Raw genomic sequence first — 19,158 nt, forward strand, 5'->3', positions numbered from 1 at the left:
AATAACCGAATGACTTCTTTCAAGATAACTAACATGTCCAAGAGATACACATTCTAATGCCCTTTTTAAATAGAATTTTCATAAAAAGAAAATGAATATTCATTATTAATTTAGCTAAGAATGTAAACATTTAAATACACTGGTGATGCTCAAACTTCTGCTTTCAAATCTTTATAGCTGTAAATATTTTTATGTGGTAAATGTAATTTTCTTTAACTAAATGTTTTAAATTTCTTCTTATACTTTCCAAATTATTGTAGAAAGAACTACTCAAATTATGTATATTACACATTTTCTTGTGGTTCTCAATATATTTTCAATTTTCCGAAAATACTAATATACTACTTACTTCACATGAGGTTTTGTTTTGTTTTATTTTGTTTTAATTTTAGAATTACTTATGAACCAGTTTTTCATTTCTAATCTAAAGCCCAGTTCCTTTTGTAGCTTGAAGTGGAGAAAACAGAGATAAAAGACACTGAGGGCTGTGTATTTTCAGAGTTCCAACATAAAATTATAATTACGGAAATTTGTCCCTACAGATTTCTTTATAATTTGTAGTGAAGAACAAACTTATTCCAAATTACAAAGCACGTATTTGCTGTTTTTTCCCCCACGATTAAAAAAACTTAAGCCTAGTTCTCCATCAACATGATAGACAGCAAAAAACAAACATTTTTCTCTACTCTTTCATCATCTGTGCTGCTGAGTTATTGTTACAGGTTAGTTGAATTAGCTAGACAATTATCCAAAGCATTTATATTCAGTACCTGAAAATATTAGGATGAATAAGTAAAGTCCAGGTGTTAGAAAAAGTAATTTAAAAACTAGTGAAAACATATCTACCTAGCAGTGCTGTCATATGTTTTGTGAACCTGACTATTAATAGCAGGACATAATAAAAAGAAGACTGGAACCTAAGATTTTAATCCTGAATCTGCCACTCAAATGTCATCTGACAATGGACTAGTCAATTCCTTTCTCTGTGCTTTATTTTCCATCTGTAAAACGAGGGGATCTAACTGGATTATCTCTCAAGTTTCTTTCATGTCTTAGGAGAATACAAATGATATATTAGGAACATAATGAGAATTTCCTCTTTCTCTACTCATGCATCCCCCAGATTGATTTATATAATTATATGCAGGCATTTGAAAACCCTATAGTCTCCAAGAAACCGACCATCAATTATAGCAGGAAATGGGGCAGTCAGCTTTAAGCTAAATCTTAAACATCACCATCGGCAAGGCTAAAAGCTTAGACACATCTCAATTACCCCTCCACATTATGGATGTGGTGTCAAGAATAATCAAAAACACTTCCACTTAGCTTTGGGATCCATTTTATTTTTTGGTTTACAGCAAATGCAAATTAACATTATGGTTTATTCAGGCTAATTTCTTAATTTGTTGTCCTAATTACATACTCAATGATCCGGTCTAAAAATATGCCTAGCTAGATAGGAAAAAAACCACTGCTTTCAATTGGATATAGTCCTTGAAGTTCTAAGAGCTAGTTCATACAAAGACCTAATTTACATGGTAATAGAAGAGACCATTGTGGTGTCTGCCCTGCTCACAGCTCTCTACTCTGATTGCCTCTGTCACAGGGATGGACATGTTCTAGTTACAGTAAGGCCATTGCCTAGAACTCGGCTGATTGGCAGTGGCTGAGCACCAGAATCAAACCGAGCCAATAAGAGCTCCCTCCTTGGGAATTTACACTTGTGACTGTTAGAGGAAAGTCAGTGTGGTTCACTTATAAGAAAACTGTATAAACATAGGAACCAGGGCACAGCTATAATCTTAGGAAAGGGTAGACAAGTGTCAGAGATAGCTGATTTACAAAGAGAGCAAAATAAAAAGCATTTGCAGAGAGAAGTGGAAACAAAATACAGAAAAAACTGTTTTCTAGGCTCCTTATAGACTTCTAGTCCCTTTTGATTCACAGCTACATTCCTGTCATTCGCTTCCAGGATACCCTCTTAGGCCATTAATTTTTTTCTTTTGCTAAGACTAATTTGAACCAATTTAACTATTAGCAACAAAATTTTTTTTTTTTTTGCTGCTATTAAATTGACTCCCCGCCCCTCCCTGCCCCAACCAAATTGAAAGCTATAATGGGGAAATCTCTTTGTTTGTTTTTTTTCTTTTTTCCACATTAACTTGTCATTTGATCAGACAGAGAAGTGGCTTGGTATCACAGAGCCCAGGATAATTAAAAGATGATTACACATTTAGAAGTTTTATCTTATTTTCAGCCTGTATTCTATAAAGCGTAAGCTTTATTGCCTAATTAGAATGAGATACTTCTTTATAAGGTCAGTAGAGGGTCATAGCATTGGAACTTTTTATTGTAATATCCAACTGCATTCCTGAATCGGGCACAAATTAATTCATAATATTAAATCTCTTCTGAAAACAATAGCAAAATGTTCCTAGTAACAGATGAATCAAACGGCCAGCCATTGGAGCACCGTGGCTGCCATTTGTTCTCTACCTCCAGATAGCTGCAAATCATACATCCCTTTCTTAAAAAAAACAAACAAACAAACAAACAAAGAAAGAAAGAAAAAGAAAAAAGAAAAAAGAAAAAAAAAAACCGAAATTCCAAATCTGAAAAAGGGGAGCATGGGCTATAATGCAAAGGACACCAAAATGGGTGTCAGTAATGTGAGCCCAAGTCTTTACAACTGTCTTCATTTCTGTGGATGTCGGTCTCCTCATTTCTTCTAGACCCATAGGCAAGATGCATCCCAACAGACTAGATGCTACGACCTCCCTTCCTTGGACATGTTGTTACACTATCTGTGCCTCTATTTTCTCATCTGTACAAAGGTGATGCTAATTGTACCTCAATCATTGGGTTGTTGCGTGGCAGCTATTACACATAAAGTGCTTAAAAGAGTGCCTGTCACACAAGAACACTTTACTAATTGTAGCTATTGTTGTTGTTTTTATTATTCCTGAGGATTTTGTTAACAGACTAGCTAGTGATGGTTGCCCCAAGGCCCTTATGCCAGACCACTGCGACTATAAATTTCATGAGGTTTGTTGAACAAGTTTGTAATTATCTTCAAGGTTGAATACATTTTATGATAGTATTTTGAGATATTCAAGTTCAATTACTCTAAAAGAAAATCATTAAACTGGAGTGACTTAAAGCATTATTGAATAAGGAAGAATAAAGCTCACTAAAGCTGGTGGGTAGCACCTGGATCATTTTTGGCTCATGGCCAATATTAATGCTACAAGAATAGCTTCCCATATAGCCTTTACACATCTGTGAGGATAAACTGTTGAAAACATATGAACCAAAGGGGGGGGGGACCCACAAATATATCCTATTTGGTTGAGTTCTAATATTGTTTCCAAATCAGCATTCTGGGCTTCCATGTTTTGGGCTCTAGAAAATTCTGAGCCAGGAAAGCAACTGTCTCTGTGGTGATCCAGAAGAAGAGAACTATGATTTAGCACAAGGAATAGACTGTTCTCTTCTGAACATTTACAGGGTAGCATGAGATCAGAGAAGATACTGTTTACTTAGAAAAAAATATTCATCATATTGAACCTCATTGTGAACATCCATCTGGACTGCACCTCAGGCCATAATCTGGAAGGCCGTGGAAAATTAGAAGTGAATTGTTCGATACAATTAGGTGGGAAGAAAGAACTTTGAATCTCAGTAGGCAACTCAGGCAAGATGATATGAAGATATTAGAGAGAAACAGAAAATGTGAGCTGCAAGAAGGCAGGCCGACCCTCCCCATAACCTCCATATAACCAACGAGGAGCCAGGAATTTTAGGACAATGCTAGCTCACGTTCAGTTTTAAGTTGTTGTCTATGTAGTGCTATGCTACAATCTCTTCAGTTATTGCAAAGCTTCAGTAAAAGAGAAAAAGGAAAAACAGCAGAAACCAAGGAAGCAGCACACTGCAGCATGGACAAAAACGTGGAAACTCCACACACACACACACAAAGCCACAGGTAAGATTTTTCCACAACAACATCTTACTTGGAATTTAAAATAAAAGTTGGCCCCTAAAGGTGAGGGCTCTGGGTCACCCATGCAACTGACTCTTGGGTTACATGTGATCTATTCCTGCACAATGAAGAAATGCTTCTTCCACGTGATGGCAAATATCCCTGAATGTTATCTTGTTGGGGTCTCTAACTTTATCTAACCATTGTCTGGTGTGTTTAGCTCCTGCCTGGGGCCCATTCAAGACTATTGTGTTCTCTTAGTTTATTATTATGGTTTCACTTCACTTCTTAAACAATCGTGTCTACTACAGGTCCATGTTTGTGTAACACAGTGCCTGAGCACTGATGTGTGGTTGAAATAAAAGCTCATTCAAAACAAAGCTGGATTTCAAAGAAAAAAATATTTTAAGTGTTTTTTCCTTCGGTGTACATTCCTCTTCAGTATGTAGCCAATATGAAAGAACATTCCCACTTTGTCAAAACCAAATTTAAGTTTCAAGAAATTCATTTATTCTGCAAATATTTATTGCCCATCAGTCATCCAACATTGCTAGGAGGCAGGGTCACAAAGATAAATATTAAATGGTCACCACTGAGTTAGGGAAAGAGAAATGAAAGCAAAAATAAAGGTCTGTGTGGACACAATGCTAAGGAAATATAAAGAGGTATAAAGGACTCTGGCTTGGGGAGATGCAAAAAAATTAAAAAGAAGGTGACAGTTGGAGCAAGTTTTGAAGAATTCATGGGGTTTGCCAAGGGAACGGGAGGGAAAAGGCATTCTGGGAAGGCAAGGGCACGAACCTAGGAGCAGCTACCATTTGAACAGAAAACAACGGGAAGCTTAATATGTGGGGAAGCAAAAGAGAAAAGGGAAAGGCGGGCGGGCAGTGTCGGGATTCAGAAGGTCCTTGCGCGACTGAAGTGTTCTGCCTTTAGTCTGAAGGGCGGAGATCCAGCAAAGAAGATGGGTAAAGACCAGGGTGATTAAGAAGGTACCTTGCTTTAGAAGGATGAGTTGGAAGGAGATAGAAATAGAATCTTGAAGTCCAGAAAATCTGAACTATAATAATAACTATGAGGGGAGTAGGAAAATCATATCATTATTATTGGCTGGGTCAGAATAGAATGACTGTTTCATTTCCTGAGCCTGGATGCCTAAATCTGTTAAATTTGCCTAAGGGAAGGGGATAGGGGTTGCGGGGAAACCTTTCACTTTTTTTTTTCCTTGGACAATTCCCAAAGGAGGAGTTCCATACTGAGCAATTCTTTCTGCTTTCCTGCATTTTTAACTGCCTTCCAGAGCTGTCTGCATTAATTGGCTCTGCAACAGCTTAGATTTCCAATCTAATTGCTAAGCAGAAAATCTTCAGCTTCCACTAAGATTTTGACTGCCAAAGGGGGACCCCAGTGCTAGGTCTATAAATGAAGGAATGAAGTCAACTTCACTCCGAAGTTCTCAGGTTGGAGAGCAAGACTAAGTGTTTCCACATCCCTGAGCTGGATCGATTTATAATCCTCACCTCTCTCCGCCCCCCCCCCACACCCCCAACCACCACTGACCTTTACTGCCCCAGGCAATCTCTGAAAAGCCAAGCTGTATTCCTATCAGCTTTACATGCAATCTATCCAAATGATCTTTTGCCAAATCCCAGTGGAGTTTAGAGATTCTGGTGGGGGATTTGCAAAGCTTTGTTGTTTTTAGATCAAATGTTTTCATTTTGTTTCTCTTCCTTCACTAGGGCTTTGGGGGAAAGCTCATCTTTCAGTTTGATGCTGACTTATTGGTTAAACACCTTGTCCCCAAAAGGCTGTCTTCGAGTCTTTTATGAAAGACGTTGAAAACAGTCTCAGTTGATTCAACAAGATGGCTAACGATATACTCGATGAAGACTTACGTGCTATAGCTGGGCTATATCTACATATGCTAACTTATGTAAGAGGAAAAGTTAGGTTTAAATATTGTATAAAATATTTTAACAGATAATCAGTTATGACTTGGATGAAATTCAGCTAATTATTTTCAAAACCAAGTACAACTAGCTTTTTTTTTTTTTAAATTAACCATATTCTGTTTTTTAATGTCTATACATGGATATCTCATATGCTAAACAGTAAGAGGAAATCTGAAAAGGATGGTTTTGATCAAAACTTTCTTTTTTTCTTCAGAATAAATAGTAAGGTTCATCCCCTCACCAGAATGGTACATTTTTTACTAAGGATGAACCTATACTGATACATCATAATCATCAAAAGTCCACCGTTTGCCTTAGGGCTCACTCTTCGTGATGTACATGCTGCAGATTTGGACAAATGTGTAATGACATGTATCCACCATTGTAAATATCATGCAGAATATTTTCACTGCCCTAAAAATCCTCTGTGTTCTGCCTATTCATTCCTTCCCCCTCCCTGGTAACCAGAGTGTCATATACAGGTGACCTGCCTTGAACTTCACGGGTTTGGACTGCATGGGTCCACTTACACATGAATTTTTTTTCAATACAGCCTCTCTTTCATATCTGTGGGTTTCGCATCCGCAAATTTAATCAACTTCAGGTCAAAAACAGGGTTTTCGAATTAGCAACCATCGTTTCCTAACTGCAGATTCCCAACTATGGGTCGAAAATACTGTTTTTGACGCAAGGTTGGTTGAATCTGTGGATGCAAAGGACTGACTCTAGTGAAGTTTCGGGGAGAGTCAAAAGTTATACGTGAATTTTCGACAGAGTGGGAGGTGAGCGCCCTTAACCCCACACTGAAGGGTCAACTGTAGTTGGAATCACACAGTACAATAGTCTTTTCAGGTAGGCTTCTCTCACTATGGTAATATGTATTTAAGTTTCCTTCATGGTTTTTCATGACTTGATAGTCTTTTTTTTTTTTTTGCACTGAATAGTACTCAGAAGGCTACACTCAGCAGTGGGCCGGGGGCTGTAGTTCCCTGGTCAGACTGTACCATCACTTGGGTCTACAGATGAGCACAGCAGCTGGTCAGGACTATAACCTGGGCTCTGTAGGTAGAAATTCAGTTGGTCAAACCTTAGTGCCAGGTGTTGGAGACCCCTCCCCTCCCGCTTCTCCAACAGATTCCCAGTGGTCCAGCCCTGAAGACTGCCCTGCAATTCCCATGGTATGAGACCAGAATGGCTGCTCCTGAAGCAATCCACAATGCGGGGGGAGCTGGATGTCGCCGTCACCGTTTTCCCATTGAAGGAACCAGAGGCTCGTGGATACCGCTCCCTGTGGTGCTGCGCCCGCCTCGGGGAGGGGTAGTGCGCCAGTGTGAGGCCGGTCTTCTTACCCTTTTCGTGCAGTCTGTCTGTCTTGGTCTCCACGGTGCATGGGTGCTTCAGCCTCACCCCCATGTTCTAGGGGTCTCTCAGTGGTGTCTTGCCAGGGAATAGTTATTAGTTGTGCTTCTTGGGCGGGAGGGGGGTGATCAAAGTCAGAACAACCTATGTCTCTGTCTTGGTGACGTCACTCCTGAATACTGTTCCATCGTCTGGATGGACCATGGTTATTTATCCATGTGCCAACTGACAGGCATCTTCGTTGCTTCCAGGTAAATAAAGCTGCTATAGCATCTGCATCGAGATTTTTGTGTGGATATAAGTTTTCGACTCCTTTGGGTAAATACCAAGGACCACAATTATTGGATCTATGGTCAGAATATATTTATTTTTCTCAGTAATCACCAAACTATCTTCCAAAGTGGCTGTACCATTTTACATTTCCAGTAGCAGTGACTGAGAGTTCCTGTTCTCCACATCCTAATCAGCAATTGGTGTTGTGAGTATTCTAGATTTGGGCTCTTCTAATAAATTTGCAGTGTTATCTCATTGTTGCTTTAATTTACATTTCCCTGATAACATAAGCTGTGGAGCACCTTTTCACATGCTTATTTGCCATTCGTGTATCTTCTTTGGTGAAGTGTATCTGTCAAGGTGTTGACCTATTTTTTAATTGGGTTGTTTGTTTTCCTAATGTTGAGTTTTAAGAGTTCTTTGTATGTTTTGAATAATAGCCCTTTTTTCTTTTGCCTACGTTGTACATGCAAAGTAGATTTTCTTTGAAGTACCTTAGCAGAAAAAGTAAAAACAATTAAGCTATAGGTTTAAGACTTCCCGAAACAATCCCACCCATCTATGATGATATCCTAGTTAGTTAAAAATCATAATTGTATTGATATGTGTGTTCATAAATGCAACCAGCACTTGTCAGGCATTTCTTATATGCCTTGTACCGGGCTAGGCACTGAGGATAACAGTGAGATAACATAATCCAACCTCTTAAGGGTTTCACGGTCTAGACATTGAGACACACTACAAGAATAGTTAACATGTGCTCTAATCTCAGGATATGAAAAGTCCTAATGCAGAGGAGGGAATGCTGACAAGTGAAGAGGACAATTTAGGACTCTGACTTATGACTAGGTGTTTTCCAGAGGAGGAACAAGAGAAAAGGTATCTTAGGCAGAGGCCAGTATAAACACACATGAAACTGTGGAGAAGCAGACTCAAGAGGAAATGGATATTAGTTCTCTTTTAAGTGGACAGAGCCTACTTTCTGCCTCCCCTACTAAGTTGAATGCTTTTTGAGGATAGATATAAGGTTTTCAAAACTGTGAGTAATTTCCATCTCCAGTGATCTCTTTTAGGCTGGCCTATTTTTTTCTCCTGATCCTAAAATGGTCCTGAAGGCAAAATTTCTGCTCAGAGGATGCCCTCTCTTGGTAAGAGGTAATATGAGGCATTTCTCTACAAAAATTATGCATTCTGAATTAGAATTGTCTACTTTCGTCCGCAGGCAAATGTAAAAAAACACAATTTCCCCGACAGGTTACTTTAGTTAACAATAAGAACAGATGTGGGGAAAAGCCACAGACCGAGGAAAAATAAGATCCAACAGGCTAAGTGCCCTTAGGCTTCTGGGCCTCTGTTAATAAAATCAGTGGATTATACTAGGAGATCTTTATCCCTTTGTTCCCTGTCTTCCAGAAAATAGGACTCATTGCATCTTGACTGAATACAAAATGCTTAGTACTTAGACCACATTCATAGGACTTAATGGCTCTGAATAAACTGGAGAATCTCTACCAGGAAAAAAAAATGTTGTTTCTGGCTACGACAGCTTTAGTCTCTGAATTTTCCATAGCAGCCAGAGATAATTGGCCCAAACAATTTTCCCTTTCTCTTCTTCTCACATTTTTGGCAGTAAAAAAAAGCCTATATGAGATGGTAAATACAGCAGAATCCTGCAATCCACTGCCACCACCATTTTAAATTGCAAATCTGCCAAACTATACATCAACCAAAAGACGCTTTTTGAGTACATTATGGAATTTAGAGGGTATTTTCTCCCTAAATGATTTCATTTTTCAGGCATTCAATAAAATTTAAGTGCGCTGAAGGCTCGCCGACTGAGGTGAGTGGAGAGGAAACCCTTGGAACTTGTAGTATCTTGGGATTTGGACATTTCCCACAAATAATTCTAACAAGTGCATTATCAGGAAAAACAATTCCTGGAAATGGAGAAGGAGACAGAGTATGCAGAGGGGAGAAAAGTGAAATTGCAAACTGTGAGTGGCCATGTGAGAAAAAAATAGTTTATTTTTTTAGTTGTTGCCAAAAGAGTGTCACTGGTGATGTAAAGAAGTGGAAAAATGAGAAAACTTCATTATCACCCAAAAACCACTTGTCCGTTTCCTGCTGCGCATCAGAGGTAAAACAGGACCATGAACCTCAGACTTATACAGGGTCGTGGTGCTCTGCCGCCCTCTATTGTTTGGTAGGGAGACTGCAGCTGCCTGCACTGAGGACAGAAATGAAGCCAACACAGAATTTGGCTTTAGGCCTGAGATTCGATAAATAAGTGTTAACGGATAAGAAGGAAGGAAAGGAGAGAGCATGAGAAGAGAGGGGAACGGAACATTCTCAAGTTCTTTGTAAGCCTGGAACCAGGGCTGAGTCTGTACTCAGAAGAAAGCACTGCTCTTCTGAATAGTCCCATATTGTTGAAGGATTAAATGGGGGCTCAAAGAATGGCTGAAATAGGAAAAAATGAGTGAGAGAGAGAGAGAGAGAGAGAGAGAGAGAGAGAGAGAGAGAGAGAGAGAGAGAGAGAGAGAGATAACTCAACTGGCCAAAACTAGTTCCTTCCAGCCTGTTACTTAATAAAAACGTCTAATTTTTTCACTCATCTAAAAGTTTTTCATAAGTTGTATCAATCCTCTACATATTTTCAAAAGCCTTTCTGTTTAAACTACTGACTAAGGTGAACTACTGACTACTGTATTTTGACTTTTTATGGAGTCTTAGGAATTCTAAGTTCTATAAAGTGTTAGTTGTGATATTAAGCCATTTAATTCAGAAACCTTGGAACCCGGTGTGCCTAGATCAGGGAATTTTCAATTTAGAGGCCGATGGGAAATGTATAGTCCTCATAACTATAAAAAGTTATCATTCTCCAGTTCGTTTCATTTTAGTTAAAACTTTTCTGTGGCACAATGGATTAGCCTTCACCAGTGACTGAACCAACACTATCAGTATTACTCAACCATATGTGAAATAAGGGTGCTAACTGATGGGGGAGAGATATTTTAAGTTGATCTTTACACTACACGACAAATACTTGGTTGGATACCAGGATGGCTGAGAGTGCTCTGACTCCCTTGACAGATGTCTTGAAGTTACCAAGGTCGGCAGTTCTCCTCGCAGTGATTCAGAGCCCAGTTTTCCTCCATCTGGTGGCTCTTCCTTCCTGCAGGACCTCATCACCATCCTCTGCATCTAGTTGGCAGGTCGGACAAGCCCAGAAATGGCATCCATCTTTGGTGCTCACTTTCCATTGTCCAGAGCTCCGTCATAAAGCCACACATAACTGCAGGGCAGGTGGTCTAGCTGTGTGCCTAAGAAGAATGCAGCAAATCCAAGCTACTAGAACTTTAGAGGTCAGTTTGTCTTCTCCCTTCTGATAACTCATCCTGTTCAAATCCTTCATATTAGCCAATCACAACACTCCTAAATGCTAGCCCTAACCTTTACAAGTTGTGTCACCTTGGACAAACTACATAGTATCTCTAAGTTGCACTTCATGTGTAAAATGGCGAAATAGTAGTACTTTCTTACAATAACATTGTAAGGAACAAATAAGCTAACATAGGTACTACAGCCAGCATGGTGCTAGCCATTAATTAGAATGACCCCATTTAGTATGTCTTTCTTCCATCTTATCTGTTTCTTTTTTCAAATCAATACAAATTAATAAATCTCTATTACATTTTCATTATATTCAAATAATCATACATAGTAGATGTTTTATCCCTGCCCTCATTGAATTAAGTAAGTATTTTGAAGATGAGACATAAAACTGGTAAAAAGTTAAGGCCTAACAAGATTTTTATAAAATGTTGAGACATCAGTAGAAGAGTTTTAATAAAGAAGTACATGACTAATTCTCATATTAGTTGTATGTTCAATGAACTTTTCAGAGGAGTTTCTATAAGACTACGCAGGAGGCAAAATTTAGATTTGATCTTCAAGAGTAGATTTTTGATAAGGATAATAGGCAAGAATGAGCACAGAAGGCATTATAAAAAACTAGAATGACCTAAACAAAAAAAAAGGCAAGGACATGGGGGAGGGGCGTAAGGAAAAGTTGAGAGACAATGACTGGTACATTTTCTCTAGACATAAGTGAATAATTAAAAAAGAAAGCTGGAAAGGCAGGTTGGCACTGACGGAAGGCTCAGCGGAGAACTTGTCCTTGTAGCAAATCTAAATGTGCAGGAAAAGGCCTCTGGAGACAGGGTAGGAAATATAGAAGGAGGCAGAATGCAGAAGTTAAAAGCACACGCTCCAGAGCTACTGCCCAGAGTCCACCCTGGCTCTACCACTTAAAACACGACCTTGGGCGACTTTTTTTAACCTCTCTGTGCCTCGGTTTTCTCATCTATAAAATGAAGTGATAAACTTTCGTGGAGCTACTATGAGGATCGAATGGCTTGATGCATGGAAAGCAGTTGGAAGAGAACCTGGCACTCTGTCCATGTCAGTTACCATGGTGATGATAACACGAGTGGAGGTCGGCCTCTTAGGGAATCCTTTGTTATTTCAGGATTGAACCCAATCAAGCTTTAAACAATTGCTACTAGCAATAGGACACCTCTCTCTCTTAGTAATAACAAACTCCTGGAACTACTGTACCTTTACAAACCTTTAATGAGCTCATGTTTCCCATTTGGCTTTATATAAGTAGACCCAGGCACTTTGAAAGCCGAACTCAAAACATTACGTTTCCCTGAAGCTAGGAGTGTTAGTTTACTCGGGCGGCCATAATAAAATACCATAAGCCAGGTGGCTTAAACAACAGAAATCTATTTCCTCGCAGTTCTGGAGGCCAGAAGTCCAAGATCAAGGTATCAGCAGATTTGGTTTCTGCCTCTTTCCTTGGCTTCCAGATGTGTGTCCATATTTCCTTTCCCTTTAAGTATGCTAGATTAGGTTAGGATCCTCCCTAACAGCCTCTTTAGTCTTATCACTGCTTTAAAGGCCCTGTCTCCAAATACAGTCGCATTCTGCCACACTGGAGGTTAAGACCGCCATATAAATTGGGAGAGTGAGGACTAGTCTAGGCCCTTTCTCCTCATAATATTTTCTCTAATCTCCTGTCAAGGAGGTCTTTTTTCATCATTATTATCTCAGAGTAAACAGTTTGAGGCTTTGTCAAGAAAGGCAAAAAGTGTGTTTGCGAATGGTTTGTTCATTCATCCATTCCCCAGATACATAGTCAGTGCTTCCAAGTTTGTCACGTTCTGGGCCAGATGCCAGGATATGGCAGGGAATGAAACAAACCCCCTGCCCTCGTGAAGCCTGCATTCTAGCGGTGTGCCACACGCTTAACAAAATACACTTAGAGTCTGTCAAGTGGGAGCAAGTGCTATGGAGAATAGTCAAGCAGAATAAGGGAGAAAGGAAGCACCCTGGGCTGGGAGGGTGACTATTTAATAAGGGGTGACCATGGAAAGCCTCTCTTATGAGGCTACATTTTAGCAATGACCTGAGGAAATCAAGACACAAGCCACGCAGATAATGAGAGGAAGAACATTTCAGGCAGACAGAACAGCAAGTGCTAAGATCCTGATGTGGGAGTGGCTTGGAGGGTCCCAGGAGCACCGAAGTGGCTGGAGAAGAACAGGTGAGGGGCAAGGAAGGAGAGGAGGGAGCAGGTGAGGGCACTTGTGCAGTGCCTTACTGCTCTTGCAAGAACACTGGCTTTTACTGGAGTGAAATGGGAAATCATTTAGAAGGTCTTGAGCAAAGGAATGACATGGCCTGACTTACGTTTTAAACGATCTGCTCATTTTTGTTGAGAATAGACTAGGTGGGGGGCAGTCGGGGAAAGATGGAGCGATAGATAGTTGCTAAATAGTCAAGTCAGGAGGCAATGGTGCCTTGACATAAAGTGGAAACTGTGAGGATGGTAAGAGAGGCTTAGATTCTTGATATATTTTGAATGTAGAGCCACCAGGGTTTTCTGCTATTCCATCTGGTGCTGCTATCTCTCTCTGGGTTGCTTTTGGCATCGTGAAAATTAGCACCGTCAAAGTTTCAGTTGCATCTGAGCATTTTTTTATATCTTGGAGCCAAGTATGCATCTTAAATCCATGCATGTCCTCCCAAGTCCAATCTACATATCAAAATAAATGAGCACTAACATTACATAAACCCTACATTGGAAATTGGATCAAGCAGGCATCTTTAACCAACTATACCCTAATCATCGGTTATAAAAAGTCTAAAGCCAAAAGGAATGCAGAATGCCTCCAGATGGTATGACATTCAGATGAAGAACTACAGAATGTCATCGTGGGTCTGAAACATTTCTAACCAGAAAAGGGAAAGAGAACAGAAGAAAGGAAGGCAGACCGGGGAAGTGATAAATTTGCTGTCCTTAGAAGTGGGTGACTGGCAGGGTGCAATTATTTTTTCTTAACGGTTCTTGTCAATACTTTCAAAAGCCAGCTAAAAAATTGTTTCTCTCTAATTGCTAAGTTGAGAAGTAGTAGTTTTTGAGTGTTTCTTATTTAAGATGAAGAATTTAGCATAGCTCTACTTCTCATTTCTTTCCCTGCTTTTTATTCATATAGTCTGAGATTTTAGATCAAGATAATTTTTCTTTAGTAAAAAATGTTATTACAATTACTATTACTAGTATTATTTTACTGAAAACAGACCACCCTGAAGACATTGAAGTCCCCATCAGCCCGCTCAAACAAAAGCTGATTTTCCTTGCAGACTCCATGTGATAGGCTGAAAAATGGCCTTTTAAGAAGGCCATACCCTAATCCTTAGAACCTATGGATGTCACGATATATGGCAGTTTTTCCAGATGTGCTTAGATTCAGGATCCTGAGATGGAGAGATTATCCTGGATGATCCGGGTGGGCTCGAAATGTGATCACACATATCCTTAAAAAAGTGAGCCAAAAAGGAAATTCTACACACACAGAGAAGAAGGCAATGTGAAAACAGAGCAGAGAGACATTTGAAGATGCCGGCTTTGGAGATTAGAGTGATGTGACGACAACTCAAGGAATTGCCTGGTTCCAAAAGATGAAAGAGACAGGGAAGAGATTCTCCCGTAGAGTCTCTGGACAGAACACAGCCTTGCCTTCTGGCCTCCAGAACTGTGAGAGAATACATTTGTACTGTTTTAAGTCACAACATTTGTGTCAATTCATTACAGCAGCCACAGGAAACTCATACACATCCATACACTCTAGGGTCTGCAGTTTGTGTGATTTGTTACCCCGAATTGTTACTTCTTCACCTATTTTTATCCCTTTCTCGACCCCAATCCTGACCTGGTGTGTTTACACTTGTGAAGGACATGTCATCTGACTTGACCACCAGACACCTCTTCTTTTTACTGTTGTCTAGTAGCCGTCCCCCCCCCCACCCCCCCAAATGCTCCTCTCTCTTCAAAGGTTTTAGCACTCAGCTCATGTCATTCTCTCCACTCTTACTATTTCATGCTTTCCGGACATTTCAATGATACTCTGCCCCTGGAGTTTTTTACAACCTCAACTGAAAAGATGCACACTTCACTGTGTCAGCTGTACACACACACACACACACACACACACACACACACACGGTCCTCCCTAAATCATGCCATGTCCAATAACCTTAGCCCCGCCAAAACCTCAGCTTCAATCATGCCCTCTCCAGCCACTATCTCTGACCCTTCCAAGGCATTTTCTCTAATTCTCTAGCCCAGCTCACTTTTGACCACGCAGGGACCAGCACTGCATTGACCCCACCACTTATAACTACGCACATACATCCCACATACCCTCATTTGCCTCCTTGTATAGCTTAGAAGCTTCGATCTAGCATTAAAAACATTTGCTTCCTAACACCCTTATTGGCCCTATCTTCTGTTTTGTTCACATGATTAAGCCTCCAATCTGCTTAACCAAACTATCTGCCTACTTTGAGCTGAACATCTCACTTTAAATTCATGACAACAAACCTCAGATAAAAACTCAACACAGCCCAGCAATCCTGCCTTACTTCTCTAGGACATTAGGACATTTTTTTTCTCTTTCCCCAAAAGAAATATTTCAAAACTTCTTCTCGTTTTTAATATACCATACATTTCCCTCATTCAATTGCAGCTAACGGCTTTGACTCACTACTGAGTGAAAAAAAAAAAAAAAGCCAGATTCATATGAAACCAACCTCATCTACCTATCACTAAAGACACTCTAAGCCCACTTACTTTCTCTTTTCTCTTGATAAAATGGAAAAATTGTCCCTGCTCCTAGCTGGGACAATTCTTTTCATATTTAGTCTGGATCTCATCTCTGCTCAAGGAATTTACTCCTATAATTTTTCCTTTTCTCTTATATTATCAATTGTCCTTCCTTAACTGGATCATTCCCTTTAGTTCATATATCACTCATCGAAAAAATGATCTTTCCCTCCCACATGTCCCATTTCTCTGCAGACTTTCACAGCCAAACTCCTCAGAATTTATCTATACCTACTCTTTACTTTTCTACCTTCCATTCGTTCCTCAGCCTACTTTTTGAGTTGGCATTCCTTACCCCAACCATTCCATGAAAAACTCCTCTCATTTTTATCAAGGTCTCAAAACCATTGGTCAATTCTCTATTCTCATGTCACCGAATCACCTAGCAGCTTTTAACCCCGTTGGCCACTTCCTTCTTTAAATCCACTTTCCCCTAGATTTCCCTAATATCATGTCCTCGTTATTTTTTTCTCTTACCTCACTGGACACTTCTCTATCTTATTTGTTGGCTCCTTCTTCTCTGCTCAACCTCTAAATGTTGGAATACTCCAGACCTTGTCTCTTCTCTTCTCTCTCTACTCTTTCTTCCAATGTCGTCTCACCCAGTTTCATGACTGTGAATACTACCTATATATTGAAAACTCCAAAATCTGTACCTTCGATATTGATTTTCTCACTTAAGATCCAGACTCAGGTATTCAGCTGCTTCCTTAGCATCTCAGATTTAACTAATCCTAAGGAGATCTCTTGATTCGCCTCAAGACCTGCCATCCACACATCACTAAATGGTACCCATATGTATGGACTGGCCTGTAACCAGTCGCTTAGGTCAAAATCTTTCCATTTTCTCATCACTTACATCCAAGCCTCAACAAGTACAACATATATTTCTAGAATCCAAGCCACTTCTGGGTATCTTCATCAACACCCTAATCCATGCCCCTACCTCCCCTCCCCTACATTTCGGCAGCCTCCTTTACTGATTTCTCTTCCTTCACTCTTGTCTCTCTGTGATTCATCCTCTGCAGCTCAGCCAGACACAGTTCCTCCAAGACTAAGTGTTATCACTGTCACTCTATTGAAATCTCTCCGATAGCTTCCTATGGCAATTAGCATAAAATCCAAACTCTCTTGCACAGCTTAGCAAGCCCTATGATATCTAGCCCTGCGTTTGCCTGCTATAGCTGTGTTATCAAGATGGGATTTTCTCCTGCTCATCATGCCTTCTCTCAGGATTCCAATGATCTTTTTGCTCCTTCTACTTTTTTTTTTCCTTTCCCAGCTTTATTGAGGAATAATTGACATATAACGTATGCCAAATCGTTACATTGTACAGCTTTATCTTTTGCTGGTGGGAAATCACTGTCCGTGATGGGAGGCACAACTGCTACCACCACCCCCTCCCTCTCTACTCACTTCGCTCAGGTTGGAGATGATGAGGATAGAAGGATGGCAATGAGGTTATATGTATCCTGTGTCTATGATACAGAGGCAGACGGTGGGGTTGGTTGGAGAAATGTTCAACTGTTCTTAAACATTCTCTATTTCATAAAGCAGGGCCTGGGTATGCCTTGCAGTGAAGGCTGTTTAGGTGCTTCTCAATCCAGCTCCATCTGTCTTATAGTTAGTCGAGAGTCTTCTCAAATTTTGGTATTAGGTTATCTTGCAGTCTTATTTTAATGCATGCATAATTTACAGGCATGACTTTTTTTTTCATTTCTCTATAAGTGAAATAAATTAATTCAGAAGTTCTCATGTCTGCCCCATGGTGAAACTTCAACTTGCCAATAAAAAGTACGTCAACTACATCTTGTTTAAAGCTTCATCCTTTGGGAAGTAAATTCCTATTCAAATTTTGGATTCTCCCTTTTCCCTTTTACCTGCCTTTTTCTTCCTGAGAATCATCTAAGTTCCTGGGGTCTCAGGTGTTGTCCCCCACTTTGAGGAAGAGATATGTAGTCTTCGTGGTGTGGCTCGTGTCGCCCATTCTTGTACCAGCTCCATCATGGCTCATGTCAGACCCTCTCATTCTCTGACGTTGGTAGAATCATGAGCCCCTTTCCGTCAGACATCTCTCAGCTCTTCCATCTTAATCCAATTTTAGAATCTTGGAAACCCCCAGCAATTTCCCCTGCACCATCTTGATATGCTTTCAGTTCTAAAGTAGCCCTGGTTTGTGCAGTTAGCCATCTTTCTCAGAAACTCTTCTATATTTTTACCGCACACTGCTGTTCTGTGTCCTGTAGGGCATTAAGCTTCTCCAAGAACCTCACAGTCTCTCAGAAATATGCCACAGAATCGAAACCCAAGCCTTTCTACATTGAAGTACCCTTGATTCTATAGTCTTTCCACCTATATATATAGATATTGGAGAGGGGAAAAGCCTTCATAGGGTCATCTAACATCTAAGCTTTCGTGACCTCCCCTTGGAATTCCTCTTTCAACTCTTAAGAGTAGAAAAGTTGCTTACATTCTTCACTTTCTCTTTCTTATATTTTGGCCTATGGTTTAAAGTATATGCTCTTAGTCTCTTGGTACACAAAGACAATATTTTATAATTTTAAACATGGCCTTTGCCCTTCCCACAATGCCTGGCTCTAAGTCTATGGACATTGGTATAAATTTACAAAGGAGCCCAAGAACGGCGAATTTGACTCTTCCAGGCTTATCTCTCCTGAGAGTCACCATCTTTAGAAATCCTGGATGATGAAGGAGAAGAGAAATGGGTTCAAATAATTCTTTAGAAGGGGACAGGGGAGCAGCAATGCCTTGACTTCTTAAAAGCATTATCTTCTACGACTCTATTTTTCATTCCTTTTGTAGATTTTTATATTTTTCCATGTCTTCTGAGGAATTTTACTGGGAAGATATAAAAGGCTACATCAGGGACTGCCAGCCAGTTGCTATTTAAACTGAAGGTCTTGTGTTTAGGTTTTTTTCTTTTCTTTTTTCAGGAAGCAAGTTTCACATACAGGAATTCTCTTTCATCTCAGGCATTTTCTTCATGGAGCCATACGTACGAAGAAGAATCCAGGAACCAAACCGAGGGCTAGAAGAGACAAATGCCACAAGGTAGTCAAGAGAGGTCTAGATGAGTTTAGTATGCCTCATGGTTTGTTCAAAGCCATACCTGGTTTCATGTTAGCATTAGATAGATAGTGTATTCATTTCCTAGAATTGTTATTACAAGGCACCACAAACTGGGTCACTCAAAGAAAAAGAAATGTATTCCCCCACAGCTGTGGAGACTAGAAGTCAGTAACTAAGGTGCTAGCAGGGTTTCTTCCAGAGGCTCTGAGGGAGAACATGTCCCACGCCTCTCTCCTAACTTCTGGCAGTTACTGGAAATCCTTTGC

General features: G+C 40.0%; 1 protein-coding gene across 10 annotated transcripts in view; it reads right to left on the reverse strand.

Moving 5' to 3' along the window:
* LOC107515746 (60S ribosomal protein L10a-like) overlaps nucleotides 1-19,158 on the reverse strand; it is a 226,600-nt gene that overhangs the window by 154,954 nt on the left and 52,488 nt on the right. Inside the window, exon 3 of one of the 10 annotated variants that reach the window (XR_004951660.1) lies at nucleotides 10,104-10,892. The exons of 8 other annotated variants lie outside the window; for them this stretch is intronic. The gene's annotated coding sequence lies outside the window, so the exon portion shown is untranslated. Of the gene's footprint in view, nucleotides 1-10,103; nucleotides 10,893-14,963; nucleotides 18,852-19,158 lie in introns of those variants that run through there. One more of the 10 variants, XR_004951656.1, reaches the window with a different exon arrangement.

The sequence above is a fragment of the Rousettus aegyptiacus genome, unplaced genomic scaffold (genome assembly GCF_014176215.1).
Source record: "Rousettus aegyptiacus isolate mRouAeg1 unplaced genomic scaffold, mRouAeg1.p scaffold_m13_p_6, whole genome shotgun sequence".
NCBI classification, from domain to species: domain Eukaryota; kingdom Metazoa; phylum Chordata; class Mammalia; order Chiroptera; family Pteropodidae; genus Rousettus; species Rousettus aegyptiacus.